This window comes from Zophobas morio, unplaced genomic scaffold (assembly GCF_036711695.1).
Source record: "Zophobas morio isolate AGI-343-1 ecotype UQ-CSIRO unplaced genomic scaffold, CSIRO_AGI_Zmor_V1 ptg000002l, whole genome shotgun sequence".
Classification (NCBI taxonomy): domain Eukaryota; kingdom Metazoa; phylum Arthropoda; class Insecta; order Coleoptera; family Tenebrionidae; genus Zophobas; species Zophobas morio.
The window spans coordinates 26,032,611-26,044,673 of record NW_026972107.1 but is presented as its reverse complement, the minus strand read 5'-3'; the positions used below and the strand labels follow the sequence as shown (position 1 = coordinate 26,044,673).

At 32.8% G+C, this 12,063-nt stretch overlaps 1 protein-coding gene across 5 annotated transcripts in view; it reads left to right on the top strand.

Moving 5' to 3' along the window:
• Window positions 1-12,063, top strand: part of LOC135131743 (uncharacterized protein) — a 228,195-nt gene that overhangs the window by 66,526 nt on the left and 149,606 nt on the right. The gene's annotated exons all lie outside the window — the stretch shown is intronic.

Sequence of the window (12,063 nt, the reverse complement as noted above, 5' to 3'; positions counted from 1 at the left end):
GAGATAGGACTCGATAAATTCAAGAGTAATGCTCCAGATGAACACCAACAGAAGGACGAGTTTTTAGCTCGACCGGATCGTGTTACGTTTAATACGGATTTCAATTTTTTATAATTGTAATCCCGGAATGGCGGAATTAAAATTGTACGTTTCTGTAATCACGACATTAATTCCGGCAAAAAAATGAAATCATTTTTTATTTATTAAATAACACTCTTATACGTTTTAATCTCTAAAAAGTTGATGGCCTCAGCTCAAATCTTGTACTTCATTAATATTTTTTAATTTATTTGAGTTATTTGCTAATATCTGAAAAAATCAACAGACGTTTTTATGGAGTCTGCAATTCGGGGTGGGTGTTTTATTGTGCGCAATAAATGCTCTAATAATGATGTTGTTTCTACGTTAGACTCCATATTTTCAATGTATGGCTCTGACGACTTCCTTGGATATTTCGTTGCCTCATCTGATTTTTTTTTGGCAGAGAATTAAGCAAGCAACTTTTTAATTTCATCGATTGCGTTATTGTTCATCGTGGATTTTTCTTTGGATCTGGCTGCTTCAGCGGATTTTATCATGCATACTGCTTTTCCGCATCTTCATTTCTGACTCGCAATGTTGATCTTTTTTTATTCATTTAGGAAGAAATGGTGGATGAAAAAAATTGTCCACCTCATCTCTTCGATATGAAACTGTGACAAAACCCTTGCCAGAGTGCTTATGTACAAATTGATCTTAAATCGGCAATTTATTTTACATCTACGTAAAGTTCCAGGCTATCAAGAACACACATCCTCTTTACAATGAATCTTGAACAAACGGTGATTTTTTCTTGAGTTTTATCGTAAACATCTAAACATAAGTTATAGTTAATGTCATCCAATAAAGAGACTAACTAAAAATATCTGTTTTCTTGATGAAATTCATTTGACGGGTTCTTGGGATTCAGTCGTAAATAATATGAAATTCTGAGAGTTGATTCGAGGTGATGATATATTTGTTTGCTGTGATTCGAAATTGTATCCTTCGATTCTTTATCCTTACTAATATTTTCACGAATCTATGCATTATTGTTCTAGTTGTGTTGGGCTTTAAGAATTTATTGTAAAAAAAGTGAATAATTAAAACATGTGTTCAAAGTAGAATACAAAACCAAAAATGCACAGGCAACATTTTCTGTTGAACATTTTCATTTTTAGTTTCTTTGTCAGACCATATTAATTTAAACGCTCTTTTTGCAGTAGCTCCGTCGTGAAATCCGATATTGAACCGCACTTAAAACGGGAACACTGACTTCACACTGTAAACTCTTGCACAGAATAGAAACAGAAGTAAGTAATAAAGCTGCCGAAAACTGCGGACAAAATTTTAATCTCCCGATGTAACTTTAGAATTTGTGGCATTTTCCACAAACGCAGTAATCCATTCCGTTTGTTCGGTTTTCCCGTCAGGATGCGAAGTGGGGCCTCATTAAATATTTGACGTGGTAATGCATACAGGGTTCGACAGATATTCTTAATGAGCTTGGTGTATGCACAGCGTCGTCCGGCCCCCATCGGGTAAATCTAATATGTCTGTGGTATGCAATAAACACAGGAATGTACTAAACAGCACTTAGGTGCCGGGGATACCGAGTTTTGCAATAAAATACTAGCCCTATCTAGTCCCAACATTAAAATATTCCCTTCTTGTTGTCCACGAGTTGGGGGCAGTTTTAAAAACACGTTAACCTGTCCATATCCCAGGGTTCATGTTTATGCAAAAATATGTCGGTCTGAATATACAAGATAAGCTTCTGTCATATTAAATGAAGCCTGTACAAACAAGGACCGATACTGTCACAGAGATATTCACGACCTGTACCGAGTGGGTGAGCGCCATATCCACCCTTAATCGATACAGGTTTAATTTGTGACATGAACGCTTGCACAGAACAAACATCAAAATAAAATCCGATGTCGTTTACACTGATGTAACGGCAGATATTGACGACGCGTGTTTTTTGTAATTAATGGCTAGATTAGTTCTTTGAAGTTTAGTTGCGATAAATGAATCTCATTCGTTAACATTTTTTATAGAATTGCCAAGCGACATGGACTACGTTTGTTAGATTTAAAAACATTTTTAGAGTACGTGTTTGTATAAAACAGAATTACATTTTTTCACTTTGTAATGCTGTACGCATTTGTGATACTGGACAAATTTCTATTTAAATTGAACTCTGTACTTTAAAATACACCTGTGACATTTGTATATGATTCTGGAACGTCGGATGAAAATTATAAAAATACGTAAATTAGCTTTATTTTTAACTTTTTTGGATTGAACTTTTATTGGAAGCTCTTACTCTTATGAAACTTTCGTAAGACCTTAATGTTCCGTTTAAAAATTGTTGCGATAGAATGAAAATCTCAAAAACCAAATCATCCTGTGAATACTTTTATAAAATATTTCATTTACGTCGTTATATTTAAACTGAGCGTGTTTCCAGTCATAAAGAAACTAAGACTAAGCAGAACTGTTCGGCCAACTTATGATTTTTTTCCATCAAGGGTTACAAATAGTTGGTAGTTATTTCACCTATATTATATTTATTCTTTTTCTCCTGTCCTTTTTCATTGTTTATTCATATAAAAGAGCTTCGAAGTATCCTTGTTCTTGATCTCCGCACTTTTTTTAGTAGCTATTTTATGGTGATGACAAACTGTAAAAACATTTCTTAATAGAGTCTACAAAAATCCGCAGTATGTTTTTTTAATATTTATATTGTAACATTAGAGGGGCTAATAATTAAAAGTATGGGTGACAGGTTTCAAAATCAAAATCAGCTTTATTTAAGTTTTTTCGAATGTGCGGTAGTATTGACAAAATTGTTCTGCACGTATCAATAAACGTAGTTTAACATTTGTATAAATCTTGTGAAAGTGTGCACGGTAGAATGTAAACTTTTCCAGATGTAGCCGTCAGCCTAGTATTTTGAAATCTCCCTTAATGTATTTTTTGCTTAGGGTTTTATGTAAATTTCTCTTCACGTTGCATAAAATAAATTCGCCTTTTTTGCCAGAGTACATACGCAAGATTTGCTCATGCTTAAAAATTTATTTACGTTATTCGCGGTGTTATTCGTTTTTATGTGTATTTGAAAAATCTCGTCTTATATGTAAACACCGTTTCCTTACAACGGCTTGGTTGGCATCCTCCCCTTTATATGTAATTCATTCGAATTTGTAAAATCCATTATTTTACATCTCCGCTTTAGAGGTGCGAATGTTTATAAAAGCATTATGAGTCTCGTAATGGTACGAAATGGAACATAACGAAGGTTTCCCTTGAGATATAAATAATAAATTCATCTCCGTATCCTGTACAAGCTGTCAGAAAAAGCATGTTTTACAGAATTTCACTTTGCATATTCGACGTTCGGAAAACGGTACATACGAAGTTTTTTCCTGTCTACTTCAGGTGTAGACGTGAATGAATTGCATTAAATTATTCAAGGAGATGGTTTCTATGGTATCATTCGAAAATTAAATTAAAATTTCTTTCAGGGTGAAGTTCTTCTGCTACCAGCATGCGAGTTTCGTGTTTCGCTGAATATGAAACTTTATTAAGGAGTTTTCACCTTGTAGCGATGAAGTCTTTGTAGACTTCTTGATTACATTGTCGGAAATTCAAATTAGTTTGAGTTAATTGTTTGTTTAATTGGTGGAACAGAACGAACGTTCGATCGCGTCTGAATAAATTAGAAATTAGTTATTTATCAAAGTTCTTCCTCGAATAAAAAGAGCAATTCTTTCGGGAAAAATCACGTATTATGTGCTTCTAAATTATAACTGACCATTATATGTTGCCTAGCTCAGTTTATGGCCCGTTATTACTGTTCCCTTTTTGCTGCTAAATTTTATTTGAACCATCATCTACAATCCTCCAACAATAAAATGTTTACGATCTAATTTTGAAATTCATAGAATCGGTTTAGTTTTATTGTTGTACTCTATTGGATTTGTGCTCGCGAATTCCATGGCGACGTTTATTAACAAATAACTGAAAATTGCAAATTTTCAGTTAAAATGCCTTTACTTTGTACGTATTGTGTACTTATTGATCCGTCTTAGTACTCGTTAACGGCAGCACTTTGAGACGCGTAACTACGGCAAACATTGTAGATTATGTATGATAGCTACGATATGGTTAAGAATTATACACGCCTGTCGAGTTAGGAGCTGCTAGGAAGTTTGTTTTTCTTTAGAATTTCTGATATATCTGACATTATGACAGGCAGCTATTTAAATAATACAGTTCCTTTTTTTATTAAACACGAATACATTTACAGCACTTCTTGGGTTCTTTTTGTATTATTTAAGACGTTGGTAGAACTTTCTTAGAAGCAAAAATTGAACGTATTTAATTATTTTATATCGAAGCAGTTAACAACAGTAAGAAAAAAAAACGAATGGGAGAACAATAAAAGTAAACAAGCTTTAAATGTTTTTGTTTTAATTCTTGCATTTGCAGTTAGAAGTTAAACCCCCTTTTTGCAATTAATTGGGTACATTTCAAGAAGAGACCAAATGGTGGTTCTACGACGAATTTTCTTTGTCAATACCTTATTAAGTTTTTAAGTGACTGTCAAACACGCTGAAATTCAATTATTAAAAATGTTCCTCTAATATATATGTGTAAATGTTGATTTTCAACTAACGTTTTTTGAAGAATAAAATTAATTTTATGTTGTGTAATTATATATCACATGTATGAAATAAATTCTTGTTCAAAGACAGCACAATTGACTGCGCTTCAAGTAAATAGCAACTTTTTTATAATAAGCGCTGAAAAAATGTATCACTTTATATTGCTGATTACAAAATAGCGAGTCTAATTTTGCAATATAGTGGAATTGTAGATTGACATTTTACTATAAATCAAAAAAGAAATATATTCAAACTGGCATTTATTATTTTCTATAAAAATAAAATTAAAACATGTTATACATTAATTATAAAAGTATTCGTCCTACATAACACTGGAATGTAATAAAAAATTATAATTGTTCTGACAAATGAAATGCATTATTTTAGTAGTAGTAGTAATTTGTTTTATAAAGTTCGGAATAATGCATGTTGAATGTAAGTTTGTAGCGCGTTGTTGCTACAAATGAATTGGAATGGCGAGTAATGTTTGATGGAAAATGTTAAATTATTTACGAATACATTTGTGCTTAATTAAAATTAATTAGCAAAAAATTAAAATAGTGGGAGATTATTGTTTCACGTAGGTAATAGCTTTTAGTTCGATTGTGAATAATTGGTACTAGTTAAAGTTCTACATTAAACTGCATGTTATTTACGTCAACTAAAATGTATATTTTCGTTGCAAATATTTAAAATTCACGTATTTTAGAAAAATGTAGCAGCTAATATAGCAGTAGTGCTGCTTAATTTTCCTAATTTAGTTTCATCCATTGTTATAAACTCCTTGTGTCTATGTTGTTCCCATTTTGTGAAACAAATTAGTGTTTTTTTTAAATTAGTATAATAATTGTATGTTCCTAGGAATGAGATACCTTTTCTGACAAAATTCACCCGAGTAGCTATGATGCGGGGAGCATTGCAAGCAAAATGTAAATCATGACAACAAAAATACTATTTCCTGTTTTTTGGAAAACTGACCTGAACGTCAGTTGTTATAAAAATTGTTGTTCACAATCAGTTTGAAGTTTAAAAAAAAATTATATATATGAGTTCTATAGAGTCACATTAAGAATTTGATTTTTAAGTGCCTTGATTAATTGCAAGTTTTTATTAAATATTTGTGCAGTAAACAACCAATCACAGATCCATTACCAATTAATCCGAAATGTTTTCAGGTTTGTTGAGATTATTTTCAGCCAATTGTATGGAAACACTATTAAATACGATAATATACAGGTGTTCCAGATAAAATCCCGCGGCCTTATTTATGTCCTGAGAACGAATAGAAATATTGAAACTCTGTAAACGCCTTTGATTTTAGTTTGAAGTGGGAAGCTTAATTTAGTACGTTGCAAATATCCATAGGGGGTCGGCATTGAGACGCAGACTTATATTTTTTAAACTCCCAATGTATGTTTGTTTAAAAGGATTTTAATAAATCACTTCATTTTACAAACAACTAGTAAGATATGTTTCAAAAACAACCATTGAAGCATACATTCGAATTGTCGTTCACGTTGAACACAAAGCTTTGTATTAGTTCACAACTTGTCGCGGTTGATAGAGTAACACGCGTCATAGAGGCACGAACATTCCTAATTTAATTTTTTTAATGTAAACACCTAGGGGTCGCAGATATGTCAAATCGTTATATATCATCACAGAAAGAAATCTAAAGACCTCAAGTATTTTCAGAGTTGAAAAATTGAACCATTTTCTATAAGTAGCAAAGAAAAATGTTGTAGTTCAAGATTTCTGACGTTAAATGTTAAGACTAATAGAGTAATTGTGTTTGTGATACATCTCTTCATTTAGATAATTTATATTATTTGCTTTTAAAACTAAAGCAACACATAAATAAGTATACCTAATCGTAATTTAATGATGTATCAAGATCCATTAAAACATGCATTGTGATTTGAAAAAATAAAGTTTGCGTTGGTTACTGTGTATGACCGATATATGCGTCATATTGCAGTTTACTAAATTAAGCGTTTATCTTCAAGTTAAGAACAATAGCGTACACGGAATTTAAATATTGTGTATAGACGTGATGATTTTTTTTTTAAGTTTTCGCCGACAGATAATTCCGTCTTGTCTACATTTAAAGCAGAAAATTATTGTTTATTGTGTACCAATTTACCACAATCGCTATCCGTTGCTTGGAAGAGGTAGCAAAGAGATTTATTCCACTATTAAAATACAGTATCATTTATTTAAACGTGTGGTAATCGTCGAAAGTACTGTTTTTTGTACGAAGAAAACTCGGAACCTTATTGCAAATACGAATAAATTTTGTGTTGTATTCTGTCAAATAAAAAGAACATTTCGAAGTTTCTTGAAATTAATTGATCTAAGGTTATTTAGATAAAACTTCCCTCGGTCCTGAAGTATTTACAATCAAACAAAATGTGTGGACTCTTAAACTACAGGTAGAAAGCAAGTTATGCATATGGACCACCCTCTGGGTGTTAGTGTACGTCCCATTTCCTGTAAACTGTATAATAAATAAAATAAAATAAAAATATGCGAATTTTTCATAATAAAATTTTGTGATGACGTCATCAACATTTTAACACTTATTAATTTAGGTAGCCGCTCTTGATTTATTTAATAAAATAAATTGCTTAATTCACAAATTTCTTTGAGTCACTGTATAAGCAATTCTGAAAAATATGAATGCATTGATAAACTATCTATTACATAGTATAGGCCCAAACTTCAGATTTTGCACATTTTAGATACGATTTATGTAGCAAAATTTTGATGATGACCTCATCAAATTTGTTTTGTTTGATTAACCTTGAAAAGGTTTGCAAGATTTTAGAGCAATCGGTTTTTCAGTTCAAGTTAAAGTGTAAGATATTATATATACAATGGAATTTTTTTTGCTAAAAATCTGTATGTTAAATTTCCGGTCGCCAAGTAAATAGTTAGGAGTGCAAAAGTTCTGGAAAGAAGATTATATTTTTTTTAGGTTCTATGCGGTTTTATTTAAATAATGTTTGTTGTGTTATTGCATAATTGACATTTTACCCGCAAATATTTGGAAAGTTCTTACTTCCGATTTCAGCGTAGACATACTCATTTATTTTGCATTTTAAACTAACAAATTGTTATCCTAAAAAGGAGGGAACACGCTAAAAATATCCTGAATTTATTAGATGCTGACTTGGCACACAAGGTCTTTCATAAATTGTAAATATGTTCCAATGGCTAGAAAACCAATCTAAATAAAAGCTTTCGAATACAAATAACGTTCTAACCAATTACGTCAGGCTGATAGTAACAATGTTGCTAGTTATTTATTACTAGTTAAAAGTGATATTTCTATAAAAAACGTTTTTGTTCTATTAACCGCGTTTACATTACCATGAACGAACTCGATTCTGCTTACCTATATTACTACCGATACCCGCATCTGGTGCTAATTTGTTTCGTGAGTTTAAACGAAATCCGCGTCGTACCGCATTAAAACGGCCGAGTTTTTGTATCCCGCGCTTTCTGCAGGATTTTCCCGGTAGCGCTGAAGGCGAATTAAAAAGTTTTTTAAGGAGAATTGCTGAGGGGGTTGCAAGGAAAGCTAGCCTAAGCTAAACTGTTAAGTGATTAGACTCGACACGTGCGCGGTCCCCCGAGAAAACAGTGATTGATTGAGCTTACACGAAAAAAATGAAGTAGAAATTTACACTGCAAATGCCATTTATCTTTATTACAAAAGGGAAGCAATTTGTAAAGCTACCTCAAGACCGTATCGCAAATACTGCATCGAGAATAATCGCGATTGTCCGTTCGAAGCATCAGTGCGCTTTTTTTCCGGGCAGCGGAAATTTATGGGTGCCGTAACGAGCTGCACACAATTCGAAATCGTGTGACAGTCAACTAGTCGTAAACTATCCGTCTCTGGTCGGTACTGAAATTGGAAAACTTGGTCGTTTGGCACGTAAGTACGCCAATAGACACACCATCATGCACACGTTGCCGAAATGAAATCCGTCTTTTGGCTCGTTCCCTCGTAACTCCCAGCCGATGCACGAGGCGGAAATTAGTCAAGTTTAGGCCGGCATTTGGGAATAATGGGCGCGACTGTCATACCGAAACGCATAAATAAGTAAATACGGCAACCGGTAGTGTCGCAGCGCCGCAGTTATTCTGATTCCAACTCTACAAGTTGTAAGGACTCGAAAGGGTACATTGGATACAGCACACATTTATAAGCTGCTTCATTATTCGGATTACCACTGTTCCCGACAGTTACAACAATGTATGCTCAGGCCGAGCCGCCGCCTTCTCCCAATTACTCAAATCATCAATTTAATTCAGAGAGGGAGGCAGAAATGTGCGAAAAAAACGTCAGTACGAAAAAATATGCAAAAATCAGCCAGGTTCAAGCTTACGGTTTTAAATCGGTGACTCCATCCTTACAAATAATCAAAATGCAAATTTTTATCGTAGATTCGTGCTGATGCGCTTGCAGTAAGCAATAATAAGGAAATTTAATAATAGCAGATACAAACAATTCTATTCAAAATGTTTTGGTGGTTAAATGATGATATTTTTAAAGAAAGCAAAGGAAACATAAAAAGTACATGTGCATATAGGCACCTAGAACTGAATAAAAATACGGCGAACGAAAATTGAAATGTTATGCATTTTTTTATGTAACGTTTTGAATATACAGAGCTTTCATAAATGGGCACTCGTTCGTTCCGCCTCTTTGGGAGTATGTATGTCGTTACTAAGAAGTGGCAAATCCGCAACATTTGTAAATTTGATGTGTCACGAATTATTTTTAAAAAATCTGTAGAAGTCTCTTTTTGTGAAGCCACAGTTTTAAGGATTGCTGTGTAATCAGTTTTTTAACCACATTAAAACTAAGTTCAATGCAACGTTGAGAAGTCTATAAAGAGGTGTAAAAAACTTTGTGGCTGTTACCCCCATTAATAGGGCTAGATGGACTTGTGTAATGTTTTGTTCTAACACAGCATAGTTACCTTCAGCGTAATCTCCGTTGTAAGATTTCACATGAAATGTCACGTCGATTATTATTCAAAAAGGTATCGCAAATACAATTAAAGTTAGATTTTTGTTCGTTACATTTTGTGGAGAACAGTAGTTTTAATTCAGTTTTTATATTTTCACTTCCTGGGTGTAAGCTTGTGATAGGGTCCATCTGGCAAACGGCTAATTTCATGGTTTCTCAAAGTTTCGTAACTCCCTGAGTATGAAAAAGCAGATCTTACGTTTCCACCAGTTCTGTCGTCTGTTTGCTATTTTATTAGATAGATAATGCGAAATGCTAGATTATTGTGATATTTTACATAATTATATTTTAGAAATATAATACATCACTAACCAAAATTTTGCTGGATAAATCCTATCTAAAATATGTAAAATAGCATCTGAGTCTTATTCTGGTTTATATTGCATTAATATTTTTTAGAATTGCAATAAGGCACTCAAAGAATAATGAGTGAAGCAATTTATTTAATTGATTAATTAAAACGGCTTATTTTATTTTCCGAAATTTTGGAAAGCCAGTGCTGCTGGTAATAGTATTACACTGTACTTAACTAAATTAGTATGTGTTACCTTGCTAAAAAGTTCATGACGTTATTACAAAATTTAATTATGAAAAACTCACTTGAAACATTCGTACAGTAGAACAAATCCAACTTTTTCGAAAAATTCCGGCCATGAAACGTCGAAAAAACCTGAAAGTGGCCAGTCGCCTGATAAATTCGATTATTACACTTCCTTATCTTACGCTCAGGAAGTAATTAGCAATATCTTGAAAATATGCACTTAACAAAACATAACGATTAATTCGTTTTTATCGATTGTTGTTCGATTGTTATCATTATTATTCATTATATTAATAACCGGTTAACTGTAGTAAATATTGTATTGTAGATTCTAATTCTAGACTTATCAGTTAAATTAATAATAATTGAACGAAGACTGTCCATTTTGTGGAGAAAATAAACGTTAATCATTCTCCATTTTGTGGAAAAATCCAAATATAATTTCGTTTAAAATGTTGATACGCTTTGTCTTCGAAACAATGCGTTACATGATTAATTGGGGAGCTTATTAATTAATAAAACCTGCAATTATCGTTTAATTACCTCGTACGTGATTCAAAATTTGAGTAGCCAACCACGCGACCGTCATGCCGGACATTTCCCCTTCTAGCTAACATCAATAACGGCAAAATTAGTAACCTGCAAAACGATACGATAATCGGAAGTGACTTTATGTTAAGCTTCGCCAATCGTACAGACATGCGGCGTTACCACAAACAATGACTCAGTCGGTAAGTGAGCGATTGACAAACAGTGATTGTGACAAGCGGGGGTTATATTGGATTTATCGGTGGTCGAGGCAGCCGTAGGGGACAGATTATTTGGATGGATTGATGCGACCGGAATTATTTATGTTCCCACCCCATAACCATTTGTTTATGTTATTTATACTTGCATCATTCCCGAACGATGAATCTGGAAGGGGAATCCCCGCTCATTTTTAAAACTCCCGAAGGTAAATTAAATTGATGATTTGAGTATTCTGGAGACAGCGGTGAAACACATAAATGTAAATCGCATGGTCACTTATACGTACATTAATCTCTAAAATTTTACAGGTGAATATTACTTCCGGGCAACAATAAATGATAATAATGTATGCAATTTTTTTTGTATAATTTTAACAATGCCTGGTTGTAGCACATCAGCTTTAAGGATTGGATACATATTAAAAAAAAATAATTTACCTTTCATGAAGGCAATGATTTATAACTCTCTTAACGTGTATGCTTATTTTACCATTTCTACCTTCGTCAGAGTTAGCTATGTTGTGTTGAATTTCTCCAATTCTAGAATTCTGGTGCCCACACTAATTGTCAAGCGAAATAACTGCAGTCTAAAATACTCACTGTTGTTCTTTACTTCCTGTTATGATTAAATAGTAGGTTTTAAAGGAACCTGATGATACAGATTTTCAAAATATAATACATATTATTATGTGCTATTTTGCTGAAGGATCTTTTTGGACGTTTTACAATTTTAAACTTTTTTCTGAATAAATCTGGTGTGAAATTGGTGTGAAATAGAATTACCGTTGTTTATAGAGTTTCAAAAAGCAAATGTTTGTATTGTAAATTATGAGTAATTTTCTCTGATTAACGTACTTTTATTGTTACAGGTAAAGCTGACCATGTGAAAACCACAGATGTAGTAGTAAGTAACATAACGTTAAAAATACCTAGTAAGAATTATTTAGATATAATCCGTTTAAGTAACAGGGGTAGCATAACACAGCATATTTTGATATTTCAGTAAGATTTCAAACACCAAATAATCCTATTGTTAAT